The 18447-nt window shown below is 35.5% G+C and overlaps 1 non-coding gene across 1 annotated transcript; it reads left to right on the top strand.

Moving 5' to 3' along the window:
* Positions 1–1430: 1430 nt before the first annotated feature.
* On the top strand, positions 1431–1537 carry LOC112534750. The gene has a single exon (XR_003079011.1). It is a non-coding gene; the product is annotated as a small nucleolar RNA R71 (small nucleolar RNA).
* Positions 1538–18447: the final 16910 nt, after the last annotated feature.

The following is an 18447-nucleotide window of genomic DNA, read 5'->3' as shown; positions in this document are numbered from 1 at the left end:
TTCACAAGTACATCCTCAACAACACCTCTAGGAATCTTAACAGTCCTATCAGCTAACTGAATGCTCATCCTAGTAGGTTCGGGTTCATGCAACCCTAACTTAGCAAATAAACTAGTGGGCATCAAATTAATACTAGCTCCTAAATTAGCCAATGCACCACTAATTGGCAAATTGCCAATCATACAAGGGACAGTAAAACTCCTTGGATCTCGTCGCTTGAGTGGCAGCTTGTTCTAGAGAATAGCTGAACACTCCTCATTAAGTACTACTTGACCAAGATCCTCTAACTTCCTCTTGTTGCTCAAAATCTCCTTTAAGAACTTGGCGTACTTCGGCAACTGCGAAATCACCTCAATAAAAGGTAAGTTAATTTTCAACTGCTTAAACAAGTCGAGAAACTTACTGTATTGCTTATCCACCTTATCCTGCCTCAACCTCGCAGGATATGGAACCGGGGGCTAATACTCTCGCACAGGGCTCTTTTGCCTGTCTTCTTTCTTCCTCTCAATCTCCACCAATTCAGGCTCTGGTCCTTCCTTAGCTGGGTTGTCCTATACAATCATATCATCCTTATCATCTAAAGGCAAAGAACCAGTCAATTGCTTACCTGATCGCAAGGTGATAGCCTTGCAATGCTCCCTCGGGTTTGACTCTGTAGTGCTGGGGAGCGATCTTGAGGGTCTCTCTGAAAGCATTTTAGAAATTTGGCCAATCTGAGTTTCCAAGTTCTAAATCGAGGCCTACTGATTCCTAAGTGCACTATCAGTCTGCTGGAATCTCATCTCCGTAGACATCACAAACTTCATCATAAGCTTCTCTAAATTTGACTTCTTTTCTGGTAGAGGAGGAGCTTGTGCAGGCCCAGCTGGCTGTTGTTATGGCTACTGATGAAGTCTCTGAAAAACCTGGTGGACCCTGGGCATTATTGTTCCTCCAACTGAAGTTGGGATGATTGCGCCACCCAGGGTTGTATGTGTTACTGTAAGGGTTGTTCTGCTGCCTTGGGGCATTCCCCATATAATCAACCTGCTCAAAATCAGAAGACACAGTAGAAACAGATAGAAAAGTAGAAGAAGATGAAGCAAACATACCTCCCGCAGTACAGTTCACACTGTAGTGCGGGCCACCATAAAACTCGCAGCCAACATTCGCTGGATGAATCGGCATCTAGAGTTGGTCAATCTTCTTGGTTAGAAGCTCCACCTGAGCTACCAAGGCTGCTGTAGAATCCATTTGGTTGACCACTCCATATCTTCCTGGTCGGCTCATAGAGGATACACTGATAATTGTTCATGGACATTTCCTCTATCAAGTTTTGAGCCTACTCAGGCGTCTTACTGTTTAGAGCCCCATCTGCTGCAGCATCCACCATCTGCCTCGTCGCAAGGTTCAACCCGCTGTAGAAGGTCTGAACCTGCATCCACACTGGCAATCCGTGATGTGGGCAGCATCTCAAAAGGTCCTTAAACCTCTCCCATGCATCTTACATGCTTTCATCATCAAACTGCACAAAAGAAGATATGTCATTTCTAAGTTTAGTAGTTTTAGCGAAAGGAAAATACTTATAGAGAAATTTTTCAGCCAACGCCTTCCATGTAGTATCCTCTGCTGTGGAAGAGATTGTAACCATTTCTTTGCTCTGTCCCTCAAGGAAAATGGAAACAATCTCAGCCGAATAGCGTCATCGGTTGTTCCATTTATCTTGAATGTGTCACAAATCTCCAAAAAGTTGGAGATATGTGCATTGGGATCCTCGCTGGGCAATCCTCCAAACTGCACGCTCTGCTGGATCATCTGGATAACATTGACCTTTATCTCAAAATTGTTGGCTGCTATAGCAGGTCTGACTATACTAGTTTTTGTCCCATCTAAAGATGGTCGAGCAAACTCGTACATCGTCCTCTGATCGTCATCGGCCTGGGGGTTATGGTTCTCCATCATGTTAGCTCTATGAACCTGAACTATAAGTCCGACCTCCTCCTCAACTACCTGCAAGCATCATCTTAATAATCTGAGAGAGCACTCCAGGTTAGATAAGGATTCTATGGGATCAGGATTAGAGCTCCTGGTCGTAAACTACCTGAAATCGACAATCCAAACAAACACCAATCAATAAAAGCGATAAAATAAAGAATAAATAATAAATAAATAAACAAATAATGACTAAGTAACATGAAAACAATTCACTCTAGCTCACCGTTACGGTTCCTCGGCAACGGCGATAAAAACTTGATGGACTACTAATGCAACCTACACCTAAGGTAGTGAACCTATCGCTGCGGCCTAGCACTAGTGAGTATCAAGGTCGTATCCTTGAAGATCGGGTGAACCTAGAGTTACTACTATTCGCTATGTTATCTAGTCTGAAATAGGGTGTGAGAAGTCTAAATTAACTAACTAATGATTATGAATGCCAATAAATAAATAAACAGCAACTAATAATCGAAAGACAACCGCAACAAGAGAAACAAACCTAAAGGGGACCTAAGTGATGGAATTCTATAGGTTGATTTTATAAATTACCAATCTTGCTTACCCGTGCCTAAATCCTGACTCGAACTCAGTTCCTCTCTCGAGCTCACCAAGTTTCTAAACCTGCACTAACCTAATGGAATCTCTTCCTATCAGATTATTACAAATTAGCATTATGCGTGATTTAGAACTATTAAGAGTTGTTAATTCTTAATCCGGCGAGTAAATTAACCTTATCTCTAAGTGTTAACTACCAGTTCTTACTATTCAAATTCTAGTTGTAACAAGCATTTCTCAATGTCAAGAAACAACCCAAAAGATAATTAATTCAACGTCTCAAATTAAAACTTTATTACTGAATAACAAGAAGATTACAAGAATGGCAATTACAAGTCTAACAACTAAGCATAATCCATCAACAAAGGTGAACCTCCAATGGGTTCAAAAGATCTAGCTACTCATGTTCATAGTTAAAGCAAAGTAAGGAACAAATAAGGAAAAGAAAATTGAAGGCATGTACACCCTTCTCTTTCAAGTTGGATGAGAAACCCTAATTTTTTAATTCAAAATATCAAACTCTAAATTGCCTCTTGAATGCTCCCAAATCTCGTCTTGATCTTCAAAATCGATGTTGAAACAAGTGCAATCCTCCCTTCCATTGATGAATTTGATCTCCCAAAGTCGACAATCGAGGTCTACAAAACAAAGGAATTGAGTGTGTATATTGGAATCAAGTTAGAAAATCGAGCCACCATTCACCAAATCGAATTTGCCTATATAGTCCCTTCAGCACGGCCATGGTCAAGCCTTTGGTCGGCCTGGACTCTTTCGGGGTCGTGCCCAAGCCGGTGCTGAGCCACCATGGCCTGAAACCATGCCAAAAGGCACTCTTGGAGAGCAGCTAGTTGGCAATTCAGCATGGCCAGAGTCCAAGCTGTGCTCAACCCTCGGGATGCTAGTCCTCGTCCAATTTGATGGATTCTAGTCTGTAATCATGCGTATTTCCCTCGATTATTGATAGTGTCCTTCGAAAATGACCGGAAACGTGAAAGGAAACAAAAGACAAGTGATTCTAGCATAAAACGAGATAATCATGCACAAGAATGTAAACAATCAGGCATGTAAATACATATAATATGATGCCTATCAAGGCTACTGATGTAGTTGCTAAAATCCTGGTGGTTCTTGGCCATCTAAGCTCCATCCAAGGGGTGAATGAGTGCTCCATTCTTGGTTGTAGGTGCTTTCATACGAGTTATTTAGCCAACTTCCCGTATAGTTCACCTGTTCAAAGTTATAAGAACAATGAGCAAAATCACTGCACAATGGACAATCATTACTCAAATGTAAACCACAACAAATTTCACAAAAATCTTAAGATGAAAGGATAGGAGTGGAGAGTTGATCGGTAGCCCTGCAAAACGATTCCGCTCGAGCTGCTAAGGCTGCACGGGTATCCCAATTTATAGCACTTTCTTGGTTCCTGATCCCATTCTCCAACGCATCATACAAAGAGTTTAAATTTAGCATTGAACCCCCTTATCATTCACTACCTGAATCATGAACTTAAACTAAATAAATATGTACAAAAATAAAATAAATAAATAAGTAAATAAATAAAAATGGCTAAAGTAACAAATAGCAAATTTCACTCTACTTTTCAAACATTCCCTGGCAACGGCGCTAAAAACTTGATAGGCTACTTATGCAGCTACAATCTAAGGCAGTGGACCTATCGATGCAGTCTAGCACTAATGGCAAGTATCAAGGTCGTATTCCTTGGGAAAGTGAAAGCCTAGAGTTACTACTTTGTTCTCTGTTATATTAGCCTAAAATGAATGATGAATAATTTCTAAATTTAATAATAATAACAAGCTGAGTACTAAGTGAGATGTAGGAATGAATGGATAAATGAAACAACCAAGACAAGAAAGCAAACCCAAAGGGAACCTAAACTAGTTGGCAATCAAACAAAAGATAATAGATTGATGAGTCTAATTATGCTACCTATGGACGACTTCTTAATTGAATTCAGTTTCTCTCTCTCGATAACTGAATTCCTAAACTCAAGAACCTAAAGTTGGAATCTCTTCCTAACGGATTGATTCTTAAATTAGCATTAAGCTTTAATCCACCTCTATTAAGCTTTGTTAATTCTTAATCTGGCTAGTTAATTATCCTTATCTCTAAGTGATTATTAACCAGTTCTTGCTATTCAAAATTCTAATTGCCAAATGGACTTCTCAATTACATAAAGCAATCTAAACACCACAATTCACAACGTCTCACGAATCATGCATTATCTTATTAATATTTAATACTAAGACAACATAGTAAAGAAATCCCAATGGGTTTAATCGATCTACCTACACATGTTCATGTTTAAAACAAATAGGAAATCAATTACAATGAAAGAATAACAAAAATGAAACATATACACCCTTTTCTCTCGAATTGGATTGATAGGTCACAAATAGTTATATTTATTGTGTTTAATTCCCTTGGGATTTGGTTGAATAATGTACTTAATTATGAAAATTATGTTTATTCTGACTTAGGTAATGAAATATCAAGGATGGAGCAAAATCCAGCCTAAAGACATGTTTTAAGTCATCATTTGTCAAAAACCAAGTCTTTTGGAGGAAATGCAGAAATCTACACAGAAGATCACTGTCGACAAGGCGTGACCATGCCTTACAGCCCATGAGCTCTGCAGAAATCTGTGCAGGAGACTACTGTCAACAAGGCGTGACCACACCTTGCATCCCATGAGCTGCTAAAAGATGTGAAAGAGAGCTTCGAAATTTTCAAAGATTAATTTGTGGTGTACCTATCCCTAGTTAATTTCCTTTATTTTTGGAAGTGTTAGATTAATAGAACTTTCTTCCATGTATTTAGGGTTTTAATTTATTTAGATCACTCTTAATCTTATCCTTCCTTATAGGGATAAAATTAAATAGGAAGCATATTTCTTTTTGATAAGGATTCTACTATTAGGGTTTAGGATTTTACTTCCTATATAAGGACAACTAGATACTTTGAGCTTATTATTCTTATTCTTATTCTTCTTCTATTCTCTACAATTCTTGTGAATTCTCACTCCACTATGAGTGGCTAAGTTTTTAGTTTCTAATTCAAGAGTGAATAAATTCCAATTGTGATTTTGTGAGGCTTTGTGCTTAACAGAATTCTTCTTTAATCCAAGTATTCTTTATTTCTTGTTTTTATTATTTATGAATTATTGATATTGATTGAACTGACGACTCAACTTTGATATTGATCTTTCTATTGCTAAACTTTGAGTTTGTGATCCGTAATTGTCATGAACGATTGACACAAGTAGCAAGGAACTGGCTCATGTGTGTGTGATTGCGGCTTATTTGAATTACATAGCTTGCATGATAGGCTCTAGGGAAATAAAGGAACAAGGTTAATTCAATTGGAATTATCTCAATTAATTAATATTGATTTAGTCATTCTCATTATTCTTAATGCTATCATTAAGTTGATATGGAACGCTATCGTGCCCAGTTGACTAATGGTGAGTTTTGATTTGGATGTTGGGTTTGAGTCAATTATATTAGAAGAATTACACTTATTGCGGCTTTTTTGAATAAGTATACTAAGTACTTGAATAGAAGAATTGATATTTTAACCTATGATCATGATTACAATTGGATGGAATTAGCACTCTTGAATTGGAAATTTGTTGAGATTGATTTTTGTTTACTTTAATATTCAGCCTTCATTATTTTCTGCTTATTTATAATTTTGATTCAAACATTCAAAATCTCCCCTTTTTATTTTACTTTGAGAAGCTATCCACATTGGTTCCCTTGGGATTCGACCTAGTTTCACTATTTCTATAAGTTAGTTTAGGAAAATCAGTAATTTATTTTGAAGGGCTTTGACAACCCGTTCATGGATGAACAGCTCCAAATCTTAATCTACACTACAATTGATCTCCCCAATTGCCTCTTGAATTGCTCCACTACTGTTTTGCACTCAGAGTCTTGCGATTCCGGGACTCTCCCTCTCTACAACTCTCTCCCGAACTCAGTACTATGCAAAAATTGAACCAGCCGCCAGAACTCTCCCTAGCTCAAGAAAAATAGTTTTCCTTATATATTTCTCTCAGCACGGCTGGAGTCCAAGCCGTGCTGAACTTTCGGATCTCACCAATTAGGGTTTCTTCATGGCCATTCCCCCGCCGGTGCTGAGCCACCACGGACCGTGTTGGAGGCCTTGATAGCCTCAGAAACCGTGCCCAAAATGCCACATTTGAGGATCAAGAGCCAATGGTTGATCACGGCTAGAGTGCAGACGTGCTGAATCAACACGGCCTTGACCTAGGCCATGCTTAATGTATGCAATGCGAGCTCTTATCCAATCTTGATGAATTCCCATCCGTTTTCGCATGTATGGATCTAAAATTACTTAAACACTGATGATGGACCTATAAATCTTCCTGAAACGCAAAAGAACATAAAACACGGGTGATCTTGTAATAAAAGTATAATAATCGCTGAGAAAATACACAATAATATGCAAGCAAATATGTGTAAAACTATGCACATCAGTATACAACACTATAATTAATCAAATAATTTTTAATTAACAATCTCTAAAAATCAACGACTAGAAAATTACCGAGACGCTTGATCACCCGATCGACTCGCCTCTAACTGCCGGAGTCCGATCGACGATCCGAGCGCGCCTATGGACTCGAGATGACGCGTTGATGATGATTTCAGCACCCGATCCTCCGATCCGACCCTGATCGTCCGAAGATATTTACGGACGATCTCGGCTGTCGGTTTTTAAATGGAGTGCAATTGCCGCGAAATTGGTGCCATTGGAAAGCTTGAGTTGAGGGGAGTCCAGATATGCCTTCTGATCGGCCATAACTCGCCGAAGACAGCCGGACAAGCCTAAAATTTTGGCTGCCATCACTTTACCAAAACTCCTTCCTCCGGCGACCATTGCCGACGCCGCTACTCCTAAAAGAAAGCCTTAAACTCACTAGTCATTTAAGACCAACCTCGCCACTCGAAATGCCACGCATGGCGGCAAAGGAAGCAACGGCTGCCCTTCTCCTTTTCACGCATGCCGTCATCGCCCGCTGATGCCAGCAGCACTAATGATCACGCCGACGACAGCAGCATCCCTAGCCGTCGCTGCCGCACCCGATCGAGCATCCATCATCGCCCGCCATTGATGCTGACGAAGCTTCCTCCTTCTTCCTCCTCTCATTCGATCTCCTTCTTTTCTCTTTCTTTTTCTTATTGCCAGTTGATCCTCCAACTTTTCTTCTTCACCATTTAGTCCCTCATCTTTTTTATTACTAACAATTTCTCCCTGCAAAATTTCCATTTAATCCTCCAACTTTTCTTTAACTTTTCAATTAAGCCCCTAACTACTTAATTTGGGCCAGATTACAATTATTAAAAAATAGAGAATTACTTATTTACCCTTACTTTTAAAGATAAAATTATTAAAATACCCTTACCGACATATTTAATTACAAAAATACCAACCATGAAAATTTTCATTTAAACCCCATATTAAAGAAATTATACTTTTAGTCCTTATTTCAAAATTACTTGTCTTAAATAATCAATTTGCTAACTATTTTTCAATTTAAACCAACACCATTTGGTAATTAAAATTTGTCATTCTCTTATAAATTCTTTTATAAAAATATTATCTACTAATTCTTTCATAAATTTCAAATATAATATTTAATTCATATATTCATATTGGAAAAAAATTAAGTGACCTATATATATAATTTCTCCCCTAAGAAATCTACCTAATTAACTTTTTTGAAAATCAAACTAATTAGATATAAAAAAATAATCCCTTATTTTTGTCTAGCATTAAACTTCTATTTTAAATCATCATAATTAAATTAATTAGTTTAAAGTAAAGTTAAATTAAATAAAAACTTGTTATTTGTTAATATTAATATTATTATTATTATTATTAAAAAGAAGATTGCGGGTCTTACATTCTTCCCCTTAAGAACATTCATTTTCGAATTTTAAAGAAAAAAGGCTCATACTAAGACTGAAACTAATGAGAGTAAGAACCTCTTATCTCCAGCTCGGCTTCCAAAGTACTTCCCTCGATAGAATAACTCAACAACAAGACCTTAACCATCAGTAAAACTCATGAGCAAAATTGTCGAACTTGAGAATCCACGATCATGACTGACTGTTCTTCGTAACTCAAATCTTCGCTTACTTCCACATACCGAGGTTGCAACACGTGCAAAGGATCGAAAATATACTTCCTCAACACGAATAAATGAAATACTGGATTGACTTGTGAGAAATTTGGTGGCAAGTCCAACTTGTATGCCACCTCACCAATCCTGCCAATAATTCCAAGAGTTCCACACAAAATGGGCTAACTTGCATTTCTTACCAAACTGCAGCACTTATTGCATATGAGACGCCTTAAGAATACATACTCTTTAATACAAATCTCCGCGTGCTCCTACTTCGGGTCCACATAACTCTTATGGCTACTGCGCTCGCGGTCAAAAAATAATCTTCTCTTAAACGATATGAACCAACTCTGGTCCTGCTAAATTCTATTCGCCAACTTCTTTCCTAATGACGTGTCCCTTGCACGTACATAATACCTTTAACATCCATATCATATCATCCATCTAGTTGCGATAACTGATTCAAGATTATTCGGGTATTGAAATCATGCCATCCTGAAACAAAATTTCTCCTCGACTAGAATTTAGAAGGTCTCCTCTGTTCCTCTATAGTCCAAAATAGAGCATTCTGAGCCACAAATCCATTCTCATAGCAACTAAGCTTGTCATCTAGAGAACTTCAAGCTAACACAATTTACTTAAAAGATTTACTTATTATTTACTTATAATCGCCATTGATAAAAATTATTATTATCTTAAAAACACCTTTATAAAATCGTAAAATCTCTAGTCATTTTCCTTTTTCTTATAAAATTCTACAATATCACACACCAGGATGATACCCTTTTTTTACCAATGGGTTAATGCATTGATGTATGATGCATGCCCTGAAAATGAGTTATTGAAATGTGCATGCCTAATAATGAAATGCCATGATGAGTTCTTGCGGGACTGGGCGCAATATTGCATTTTAAAATACTTATTGCTCTACTTGGAAAAATAAATAGTGCTCGCTTAAGTTTCTCTAAATTCTAAGCGCCTGAAAGATATACCAACCACCATTCTTATGCTTCTTACAACCACAAAACTCAACCTTAACCTCTGCTCGGCATTCTAAGTACTAAGTTCGGCTTTACCCATTAAGACGATACCTGATGCGATGACGAGGCAGTTTATGGCACGATTGCAACTACACTTTGTACCAATCCTAAACTGTATTACCCACCGTCGAAAGTAACAATCGAAGCATCTAAGGCTGGTTTGTACTAATCACTTGGAGAAACGGCAATGAGTCTACCGCGCTCCTGATCTTGTTATCGCTACAGCGCTTATTCTCAATACAAAATAAAAGATAAGCTCACAAGAAAGAGAAATGACAGACTCTCTAATAGTAAACGCTGAGACTAGAGTCAATGAAAACAAACAAAGACAGACTTGATCCTAGCTCTACAGTACCAAGAATCCTAACCTAGGTCGAAGGAAATCTAAACCTAGGCTCTAATACCAACTTAGTCACGACCCGATCTGTGGGCCCGTGACTGGCACTAGGGAATGGGTAGGAAAAATGCCACCAAATCCCATTATAATACTAATTCATCACCACTAACTCAATCAAGGTGTAATTCAATTTCTAACCATTATAATACTAATTCATCACCAACTTTTAATCACCCATATATTACACCTTTAATTCAGTATGCCAGCATAATTAGGCAAGACCTTAATTTACATGAAATTATAAAATAATAAGTCTGAAATTTCTACTGCGGAGATTCTAGAATTTTAAAAGTCGAACATATAAAAAATAAGTAGGGAATACTGGGGTGAACCAGAAAAGTTTGGGTAGAGCCGGATCTAAATGTTGGCTAATATTAATAATTATAATATAATTATAATAATAGAAAAATAGAAAATACGTATATGGAGTCCAATTTAATTAGACTATTAAAAAACTATTCAAAAATTTTAATAGTTATATTAACCCGAAGATGAAGGAATCAGGCTGCTAGAGAAAAAGAACTGTAGAAAAACTAACAATACCTGAAAAACAGTTAAATTGAGACTGTCACTCTCGAGAGTGAGTTAAAATCATATATATAAGATGAATAACACTTCAATAACATATTTATTTAACTAAAATAACATACTATATCTTGCAAAAAACACGTGTCATGCTATGCTTCTATAAAATAAATTTTACATACTACGGGACAAATTCCTCAGCAGAACTCTAACTCCTAACACTAACAGTCTTAGCCTTTCGGCTCTTTCACTCCAATAAGACTGCTTCCCAGAGAGCGGAGCTCAACCAGGATCCTTAAATCTAGTATGATCACTTAATTTCCAATAAAGCCGACATCTAAGAGCAACGCTTGACCATGGACCTTTACTCCGGCCAACACATACTACACAGCCTAGAGAGTTGAACTCAACTAGGACAAGTCCCAAAAATTTACCTTTTACTACCTAGCTCAGATTCACACCGGTGTGCACGCGGTCCTGATGCAACCCATCAAGTGGCATGTTCTATTGCCATCTCCTCCTCCCCAGTCAATACACAATGATGTAGAAAATGATACATATATTAATAGTAATTAAAATAAATAATTAACATCTTAAATCATTTGATCAGAATTGCTTATGTAAAAATTTAGCATGACACACATGTAGCAGATATATGACTTTAATTCACAGTTCCGACGACCTTCTTGCTCTGCTCCGAAGCCTCGGGCGGAGCGAGTTGAAATGTCGGATTATCCTAAGCCTAGACTTTTAGAACTAACTGTCTAAGAATTTCGACTCAGATAAATTCTATCAAAAATTTGGCAGAACCTTCCCTAAATATGAACGTCTACCCCCCATATAACGGGTGAGAACCTGCCAAAAACACTTCTAATTTTTAACAATTAATTAACGGGAGTCGGGCCACCAAAACTACATTATTCTTATTTTTTCGACTCTGCAACACATCACAGGTCACAATTACTGGCAGATGGTTCGACAAACTAATTATTTCGATAATCAATCCTCATATAATTTTTATGGTATACAACACTATAATTAATCAAATAATTTTTAATTAACAATCTCTAAAAATCAACGGCTAGAAAATTACAGAGACGCTTGATCACCCGGTCGACTCGCCTCTAACCGCCGGAGTCCGATCAATGATCCGAGCGCACTTACGGACTTGAGGCAATGCACTGATGATGATTCCAGTACTCGATCCTCTGATCCGACCCCCGATCGTCTAGAGATATTTATAGACGATCTCGGCCATCGATTTTCAAACGGAGTCCGATCGCAGCAAAACTGGTGCCATTAGAAAGCTTGAGTGAGAGGAGTCCGGATATGTCTTCTAATCGGCCATATCTCGCTGGAGACGGTCGGAAAAGCCCAAAATTGTAGCTGCCATCACTTTATTGGAACTCCTTCCTTCGGCCACCATTGCCGATGCCGCTACTCCCAAAAGAAGCCCTCAACTCATCGGTCATTTTAAGATCAACCTCGTTGCTATTGGACGCTGAAAACGCCACGCATGGTGTCAAGGGAAGCTACGACTACCCTTCTTCTTTCCGCTACCGCTACCCATTGCCATTACCGGCACACATCGCCACCACACCCGATTGACCATCCATCGTCCATTGAAGCTGATGAAGCTTCCTCCTTCTTCCTCTTCTCCTTCGATCTCCTTCTCTTTTCTTTTCTTTTTTCTTATTATCAGTTAGTCTTCCAACTTTTCTTCTTCACCATTTAGTCCCTCGTCTTTTTTAATTACTAACAATTTCTTCCTGCAAAATTTCTATTTAACCCTCTAAATTTTCTTTAGCTTTTGAATTAAGCCCCTAACTACTTAATTTGGGCCAAATTACAATTATTAAAAAATAGAGAATTACTTATTTACCCTTGCTTTTAAAGACGAAAATTATTAAAATGCCTTACCGACATATTTAATTACAAAAATACCAATCATGAAAATTTTCATTTAAACCCGATATTAAAGAAATTATACTTTTAGTCCTTATTTCAAAATTAATTGTCAAATTAGTCCTAACACTTAATTAACTTAAATAATCAATTTGCTAACTATATTCCAATTTAAACCAACACCATTTGCTAATTAAAATTTGCCATTCCTTAATAAATTCTTTTTTCTAAAATACTTGATATTTCTTTTTTAGTACTCGCAAGTGCACGAACCATTCCTATAGTAAGGATAAGTTCAGCACGAGGTCGATCTCTCAAGGAACTATGAGGCCACTTATTATAAAGACTAATTAGCAACACAAAACAGTGAAAGTAAATCTAAACACTCTAAATCAATATTTTGAGAGAATGATATTTATAAAGTAAAGTAACTAAACAATAAATAAATATGCAATGCAATGCAAATGCAAATGCTTATGATCTAAAAATATATGCTAAAACAATATTTAATCTAGTCATTTACTTAGTAATCTCCTTGTTTTACTTTAAGCCTAAATCTAATGAATGAGATAGTGATGTGCCTTTTTCCCTAAGTCACTCAAGCTAATGATGCAACCTAGGTTTCTTATGCTAACATAGATTAAAGTAAAGATGATGTTTCTAATACTTTTAAACCTAAAGATTTTCATAACAATTACTATTGCTAAATTAATATGATGGTTAACTAACAATAATAACTGAAATTAATAAAGATATGAAACTAAAGAAATTATTCATTAAATAAATAAATAACAAGGTTCATACAAAAGTAAAAAAACTAAACTAAACACTTATGAAACTAGCCTAACATATTTAACCCAATGATCAAGGTATTAAATAGAAAGACATAAAACAATAAAATAAAAAGCTCCCTCAAGATCCATAATTTCTTCAAGTAGGAAGAAGATTGGTCCTCAGTCTCCACTTCTTGAAAAGCTCCTTAGATCCTAAAAAGAGTAATGAAAACTAAAATAAGTGTTTATGGAAAACTATAGAGAATTATGGAGAGAATAATTGTGGCAGATGTAGAGAGCAGGTAGGAGAAAACTCCCATTCTTCTTCCTTTCCTCCTCCTCTCTTACTTTTTAGGGTTTTGCAGAGATTTATATAGAGGGGAGTCCTTCTCTAAATAAATTTCTCTAGAGATGAGTATACTAATATAAGTCTATCTAATAGATAAGACTTTAAGTATATTAATCTCCACCAAATACTATCTCATAAATAACTCTTAATATAAATCGTAATAATTATACAAAATGACTAAAATATCCCTTAGGCCTTATAATTAGAAGTCCATGCGTCTTAATCTTGGGCCTTGACACGAATATGTCCCATTAAGTTTCTTTTAGCTCCATATTTTCTACTTTTTGCTAATATTCCTGAAAATAGACAATTAAGCTTAAGTGAGGCAAAAGCACATATCTTCACCATTTTATATATAGAAATATATCATTAAAGCTTTAAATACCCTTAAATATCTATACATAATTTAGACCGATCAATACTATCTATTAATTATTTCATAACTTTCAAATATAATATTTAATTCATATATTTATATTGGAAAAAAAATTAAGTGACCTATATATATATATATAAAATAATAATTTATTCCCTAAGGAATCTACTTATTAACTTCTTTGAAAATCAAACTAATTAGATAGAGAAAAATAATCCCTTATTTTTATCTAGCATTAAAATTCTATTTTAAATCATCCTAATTAAATTAATTAAAATTAAATTAAATTAAATTAAATAAAAACTCATTATTAGTTATTACTAATATTATTAATATTATTATTATTATTATTATTATTAAAAGAAAATTCTGGATATTACAGAAAGTACATGTAATTTCTAAAGCAATATACTTATAATTTAAAATTATCAATAAAATTAACTCTATTCTTCTAACATTTGTGCTTCTTTAAATATGTTAAAATATAAGACTAGGAGTGATTCATATATATTGATTGTTACTTGGTTTGCCTTGATCTTTAATAATACTTCCCCGGATTTAAAAATACTTGATTTGCTAAAGAAACTTCTCATATGTTTGGTTTTACTTAATAAATAGCTTTTGCTTTTTCTTTTATTTTGTAATTGGTTTTGCAATATTATTTGGGTCCTAATGTTAGGAAAAAAATTGGCCAGCGGAAAAAAATAATTTATTCCCTAAGGAATCTAACGTTTTTTACTAGGACATTCTTGTTGATTTTACGTCATTAAGTATATTATTTAAAAGATAATTTTTTATTATTTAAAAAATAATAAAAATAAAAATAGATATTTGTATTTCAAGGTTAGGGTTATATCTTAATTTGGGGAAGAGAGAGCATAAATTTTTCTTACACAAAAAGGATTAAAAGTGAAAGTTATTTTGAAGTTGTCCTTAAGAAATTGTAAATTAGAAAGTTTTTATTTTGAATTCACTAAAGAAGAGAAAGAAGAGGAAGCAACATATACAATGAGCAAATAAGATATAAGCAATTTTATCACTATCACCATTATGTAATTCTCAATTTTTATATCCCATAACTGCACTAACAGTCTACTTTTACCTCGACAATTTTAGCATTCTCAATCACAACTGCTTTCTCCTCTTTTACTACTACTACCACCATATCAATACCAGCAGCAACATTTATTTAGTAATTTATAATTTTTTTAGGTCGCCTTTGATCATCTCAATCACCATTAGATTTGTGATTTCTATTTTTAATGTTTTGTGTTCGTTTTGAAAAGAGATTAAAAAGAAAAGAAGAGAATAGAAAGGTAAAAAGAGAGAAAGAGAGATGTGAGAGTTTCTTTTCATTATTTATTTGTTGAAAATCGTATTTTGTCCTTTTCTTTTGTATTAGGTTAAATTTTCTGAAATCATATTGTTTGTTGTAATGTAAATATTGTGTAAATTAGGAATATTTAAATTTTAACTTATTCAAAATCATAATTCAATCAATCAATTGTTTGTTTAGCGATAGAGATGGCTGAATGCGTTTGGAAATATGGTTGAAGTTTGTGAGAGTATTGGTTGTTATAGTGAATAGTTGGTTATTATATATTACCTACTAGGGAAAACGATCCCAGATACCCCAACCTTTAACCGTTTTCGCGAATCTACCCTCACCTTTAAAACTTATCAATTTAATCCACCATGTTTGCGTGTTGTATCATGTCTACCCAACCGCGTTTTGGCGTGTGCCACTAGTGACATGGCGTCCACACGTGGCCCCACATATTTGTCTACGTGGCTGAGCACAATGAAGGAATGCAAAACTCACCGTTTTGTCCCACGATTTCCCCAATTTTTTCCCAATTCTATCCCCAATTCTAATTTATAGAGTTTCTAATTACAATACAACTAATGACTTCCATAACTCATTATATTCCTCTCATTTCACTCATTTCACTCTGTTATCTTTATCCCTTCTGTCGTCCATTAATTTTGAAGCTTGTGTTATGGTCTCCGGCAAGATGGCTCCTTCCAGAAAACGACAACGAAGGTATGCATTTGTTAATACATTGAATGGGTAAAGCAATGCAAGTGGGGAATCTTATTCTTGTGGGTATAACATTGTAGGGAATATACATTTGTTATTACTACAACCTTCGAGCACTTTCTGAACATAATGCAATTACTACAAATGCCATGTCGTATATGCATTTGTTAAGTGGATGTAATAACAAAATGCATTTGCTACAAAGTGCCCCAATTACTACAAAGTGCCCCAATTCCAAATGCATTTGTTATTGCATTTGCATTTGTTATTACTACAGGCATTTGCATTTGTTATTACTATAAAGTTGTATTTTTATTGCGGCATTACTAATTTAATTGTTGTGTGTATATTTATGCAGTATTCCTATTGAATTTCAGCATGGTGGGGCATTAATTAGTAATCCTGTAGTCAAGTATGTTGGTGGGTGTAGTGTAAATCTTAGTGGTATTTCTAATTTCAATATGGATGATATTGAGGAAATAGTGAAAACATTGGGATATACACATTTCTTAAGTGTTGCCTATGAACCCCCTAGGAGATGGAACCCTATAGGGAGGGATCTAGGCTTAGTTTTTGTTGAGATCGAGGAAGAATGCAAAAAGATGTTTGCAAAAGCTTTAGATTATGGGTTTTTAAAAGTTTATGCTGAAGCTGTAACAATGACTCCAAACTGTGGGCAAACTATAACTGAAAATGATAATCAACCTCATAATGATAATGTAGATGACCCATTAACTGTAGTTGCATTTGAAAATGCAAATCAAAATGAAACTGAACCTGAAAGTGTTGTAAATAAAGGGGAAAATGAAGTAGAGCTTGAATGTGTGAACAATATTGATGACTATGTTAGATCTAGTGAAGATAAAGATTATACCCCTAAAAATGATGAATGTGATGATGAGGATAGCCTATCTTCTGATGTTTCTTATTCAGATATGGATGAGGAATATGTTACTGTAAAATAGAATCTGAAGGACTTTAGTAAGACTGTAGTTGACAATGGATTTGGGTTAGGATTGGATAGGGACCAAGGGAGAGATGACACTGGGTTTGTGAGGGCTAATAGCAATACTAGAGTGGATGACAATGTGAGTGATAGTAATGAGTACCATTCTGAGTACCCTGACAGTGATGCTAAGGTTGATACTCCTGTTTCAAGTGATGAGGATGACTATGGTTTTAGGAAAAAAAGATGGAGAAAAAAATAATTTACAATCCTGAGTGTAATCATCAAGAGTTAAAGTTTGTGGTAGGAATAAAATTCACAAATGCAGAATAATTTAGAGGAGCAGTACAAAATTATGCTATTGCAAATGGGTATATGATGTGTGGTGGAAAAGGACTGGAGAAGATAGGATGGAAGCACAATGTAAAGGAAACTGCAGTTGGAGAGTGTATGCTTCAAAGGTTCCAAATGAGAGGACATTCATGGTTAGGACTGTTAGACCTAACCATAACTGTGCTAGGGTGCAAAGAAATAATATGGCAACTACAAAGTGGCTAGCTGATGAGTTTTTAAATGAATTTAAAAGGAAACCAAATTATTCTGTAGGTGAAATGGAATCTGATTTGATGAAAAAATATGCACTAAAAGTCTCAAAATGCTCATGTTATAGGGCAAAAAAGCTAGCTTTAGTAAAGCTTAGAGGATCAATAGAGGATCATTATGCCAAGTTGAGATCCTATGTGCATCAATTGAAAAGAGTTGATAGCAAAAAATGTTTTGATCTAGAATGCAATATGGAAGGGGATAATTTTGTCTTTCAAGGATTATACATATGATTTAGTGGATTAAGGAAAGGTTTTATGCAAGGATGTAGACCTGTCATATCCCTAGATGGTGCATTTCTGAAGAATATACTTGGGGGTGCAATTTTAAGTGCAATTGGTCGTGATGGTAATAACCAAATGTACCCCATTGCTTGGGCAGTGGTGTTGGCTGAGAACGAAAACACTTGGAGATGGTACCTAAGCAGATTTTTCAATGACTTGTCCATTGACACAGGCATAGGATGGACCTTCATAAGTGACCAACAAAAGGTTTATTTGTTGCCTATTTTTTCTAATACTTGAATCAGTTACTAGTTAAATTACTTACATGCAATTTATTTTGTTGATGTGTATAGGGCCTTATTAAAGTATTACAAGAGTTTGTCCCACATGCTGAAATAAGAAATTGTTCAAGACACATTTATGCAAATTGGAAGAAATCGCATAATGGAATTGAACTGAAACAGCTATTTTTGAAAATTGTATACAGTACATATGAAGCACAATTTGTGGCTAACTTGAAGGAACTTAGAGAAGTTGATCCTGAGACAGAAGATGGATTTGTTT

This window comes from Ricinus communis, chromosome 9 (genome assembly GCF_019578655.1).
Source record: "Ricinus communis isolate WT05 ecotype wild-type chromosome 9, ASM1957865v1, whole genome shotgun sequence".
In the NCBI taxonomy this organism is placed as follows: Eukaryota; Viridiplantae; Streptophyta; class Magnoliopsida; order Malpighiales; family Euphorbiaceae; genus Ricinus; species Ricinus communis.
This window is presented reverse-complemented; position numbering and strand designations above follow the sequence as displayed.